Below are 4047 nucleotides of genomic sequence, written 5' to 3'. Positions count from 1 at the left end.
ACACAATAATAATTTTACATTATTAATAGTTTTACTATAGCACTGAAATATCTGCCATTTATACCGAATGTAAGCTCATGGAACAGGGCCCTCCACCCCTTTGTTCCTGTATGTCCAGTTGTCTGGTTACAATTACATGTATGTTAGTCCACCCATTGTACAGCGCTACGGAATTTGATGGCGCTAAATAAATAATAAAATAATAATAATAATAATAATAAATCATAAAAAGTGAAATAGCAAACAAACTACAGTACTAAACTTTCTTAAAAAAAATACAGTATATTGTTGCAATAGTGTGTGGTGCTGTGGCTTAGTTGGTTAAAGCGCCTGTCTAGTAAACAGGAGATCCTGAGTTCGAATCTCAGCAGTGCCTACATGTCTTTTCGTATTTTGACATGCCTTTCAAAAGGTTTTGATTAATACATTGTTGATCAGTACAGTCACAAGCAGAGATTTTTCTGGCCACATGTATATGTATAAGCTTTCAGCATCTCTAACTAGTGTTTGCTTAAAATATACTTAGTATTATACTACATACCTGTATCAATATTTCTTGCACTTACTCAAATTGTGGAAAAATATGCCCAAGTGCAGCCTCATATAACAAACTTTTTTTTTTTCAGCAATAAAATAACATGCAACATACAGGGTAACAATTGAGTAGTGTCATAGAAGACATCAAGAAAAAGTGAGGACCGTCTAGCTATAGGCAGGAGGTTGTCACCGTAGAGTTTAGCTAGTCGTTGTTAGCTGAGCGTAAGACATAGGTTATATAGCTAAAACACATGCTTGATGAAATTGGCAATAATACCACTGGGTGTTTGGAACTACAGAAAAGCTTGAAAAGATGCTGCTGCTGCAACTCACTCCAAAGGTGCCCCAGCTATGCCAGATGAGGGTACCAACCAAAGGAGGTTCAGTAGTGGGGTATAATCAAGTTTAGTCGGGAGCTCAAACAAGTCAAACAAGTCAAACAAGTGTGTTATGCCTGTAAATGTAGAAAAGGCTGTGTGCTCATACAATAAAGCAGTTCCTTGAAGTTTTATTTTACAGCAACAAGAAGCTGGCTTTTAGTTTTTTTTGTTGTAACTATCTACAGCCTGCTGTAGTGCAATTGCTCATAGGAGGATCGCTAGCAGTTTTCAGTTAGAATAGCCAGTAATAGCAACTATGCAATGTATCCTGCTTTGCCAGGGGATTAGCAACTCAAGTACTAGGGTCTTAGTGCTCAGGGTAGAAGTTCACCAGGTGAGCTAGCGGAAGTTCCTGCAGGTGATACAAGGTCTCAACCGTTACTCCTTCGGACACAGAGATGCCAGGACCTTATTGCTTCCAAGTGAATTGTTAGCAAGTAGAGACGCTGTGTTCGCTAGCGGAAAAAGTACAGGCTAATGCAGGGAATGCCATGGGTGATACTTGGCCTGAACTGGTCCACCTTCAGGGCCAAAGACGGCAGGGACGTATCACCATACCAACTTTTTATATTCTATGTCTGATATTTTATTACACAGTTGATGAAACTACTGTTACAGAGTGATATGGAACTTACTGAAAATCTTTTTTTTCATTATACAAATGCATTTAATATCATTGTCCACAACATCTTATTATAAGAGAACTGGCCCATCCAGGGATTATTAAAGAGACACTATAATCACCAAAATACCTTTAGCTTATTGAATCTCACTGTCTCTGAAGCCTCACTGCTCAATTCTCTGCCATTTTGGAGTTAAATCAATTTTGTTTCCATTTATGCAGCCCTAACCATACCTCCCTTGGCTGAAAAAAATGTTTAATTCAATCAGATGTAACTTACTTTAAAAGTTTGTATCTCCTGTTATGTAAATTTAACTTTAATCACATACAGGAGGCTCCTGCATGGTCTAGCAAGCTATTAACAGAATAGGAGTCAGGAAATTTTAAATTAAACAGAATTTGCAATAAAGGAAGTGTAAATATTAGATGACTCTTTACAGGAAGTGTTTAGGAAGCCTATGTAAGTCACATGCGGTGAAGTGTGCCTAAGATTTTATAAACAAAGTGGTTTAACTCCTAAACTGCATAGAATTGAGCAATGATACTGCAGGGGCAAGATCTATACCATAACTGCTTCATTAAGCCAAAGGTGTTTTGGTGACTATAGTGCCCCTTTAATTAATAGTTACAGTATGTTTCCCTTATATTTTTCAAATATGGATTTGTTAGGTGTGATAAAATTAAATGTAGACATTCCCACATCTTTTCCTGCTCCTGGAAGCCTCCATCTTAGGTTCCAGAAAAACTGTTATGAACTCAGTCCCTTGCACATGATAGTCAGCATAGAGGAAGTATTCAGAGAAGAGGAAAATAAAACACTCTCAGGGTTATTTACTAAATTCCGAATGACTCCGTGCTATCCAGATATTGTTCACAGTATGTCCAGATTTTCCCAACCAGGCTATAAATGAGCAGCCGTATCATGAATACAACATTCCTTGATGTATTATTACTTTGTGTAAGTAACTGTTTCTAAATATTACTGAGACATGGTTACAGTCTATGTGTAGATACATGTATACGCACACTACAGACTCAATTTGCATACAAACCATCTAGACACACACTACACTCCATAGACAAATACATACACTACACCAACGATGGCGAACCTTTGGCACACGTGCCAGCTGGCACGCCGAGCCCTCTCTGTGGGCAAGCAGCCATAGGTCCCTGGGGGGTGCTTCTGGTGCCGGTCGGCAGCCTTAGGCCCCCCAGCAGCAATGCAGAGTAGGCACCTGCCTGCCCAAAACGACAGACACCTATTCTGCTTTCATATTGTGGTGGGTGGGATGGAGGGCTGCGAGGAAGCACTGACTAAGGTGATTGACATCATTTCCTGTCTCCCGGTGGCATCAGCGGAGGGAGCAGTGCTGGAACAGCAGGTAAGTCTGTGCTCCCTCGCACCCACACCCCCTCACAGCAGCGGATTTGAATCTGATGCTGGGGGAGAGGAGGAGGTGATTTGGGGGGGAAAGGGGGAGAGGAGGAGAGGAGGAGAAGATGCTGGGGGGAGAGGAGGAGGAGATGCTGGGGCTAGAGAACGGAAGATGCTGAGGGAGAGGAGGAGGAGATGCTGTGGCTAGAGAATGGAAGATGCTGTGGCTAGAGAATGGAAGATGCTGGGGGGAGAGGAGGAAGAGATGCTGGGGCTAGCGAACGGAAGATGCAGGGGGAGAGGAGGAGGAGATGCTGTGGCTAGAAAACGGCAGATGCTGGGGGGAGAGGAGGAAAATATGCTGGGGGAGAGGAGGAAGACATGCTGGGGGGAGTGGAGAAGAAGGTGCTGGGGGAGAGGAGGTGGAGATGCTGGGGGAGAGGAGGAGGAGATGCTGTGGCTAGAGAACAGAAGATGCTGGGGGAGAGGAGGAGGAGATGCTGGGGCTAGCGAACGGAAGATGCAGGGGGAGAGGAGGAGGAGATGCTGTGGCTAGAAAACGGAAGATGCTGGGGGGAGAGGAGGAAAATATGCTGGGGGAGAGGAGGAAGACATGCTGGGGGGAGAGGAGAAGAAGGTGCTGGGGGAGAGGAGGAAGAGATGCTGGGGGAGAGGAGGAGGAGATGCTGTGGCTAGAGAACGGAAGATGCTGGGGGAGAGGAGGAGGAGATGCTGTGGCAAGAGAACGGAAGATGCTGGGGGGCAGAGGAGGAAGAGATGCTGGGGGGAGAGGAGGAGGTGATGCTGGGGAGAGGAGGAGGAGATGCTGAGGGAGAGGAGGTGCTAGAAAAGAGGAGGAGGAGATGCTGTGGCTAGAGAACGGAAGATGCTGGGGGAGAGGAGGAAGAGATGCTGGAGAGAGGAGGTGGAGGTGCTGGGGGAGAGGAAGCGGAGGTGCTGGCGGGGAGGAGGAGATGCTGGGGGAGAGGAGGAGGAGATGCTGGGGGGAGGAGGAGAAGGTACTAGGGGAGAGGAGGAGGAGATGCTGTGGCTAGAGAACGGAAGATGCTGGGGGGAGAGGAGGAAGAGATGCTGGGGGAGAGAAGAAGGAGATGTTGGGGAGAGGAGGA

General features: G+C 45.2%; 1 non-coding gene across 1 annotated transcript; it reads left to right on the top strand.

Moving 5' to 3' along the window:
- The first annotated feature begins 302 nt into the window (after positions 1 to 302).
- Positions 303 to 376, top strand: TRNAT-AGU (transfer RNA threonine (anticodon AGU)). Its single transcript has one exon. It is a non-coding gene; the product is annotated as a tRNA-Thr (tRNA).
- The last annotated feature ends 3671 nt before the right edge of the window (positions 377 to 4047 follow it).

The sequence above is a fragment of the Pelobates fuscus genome, chromosome 12, assembly GCF_036172605.1.
Source record: "Pelobates fuscus isolate aPelFus1 chromosome 12, aPelFus1.pri, whole genome shotgun sequence".
NCBI classification, from domain to species: domain Eukaryota; kingdom Metazoa; phylum Chordata; class Amphibia; order Anura; family Pelobatidae; genus Pelobates; species Pelobates fuscus.
This window is presented reverse-complemented; position numbering and strand designations above follow the sequence as displayed.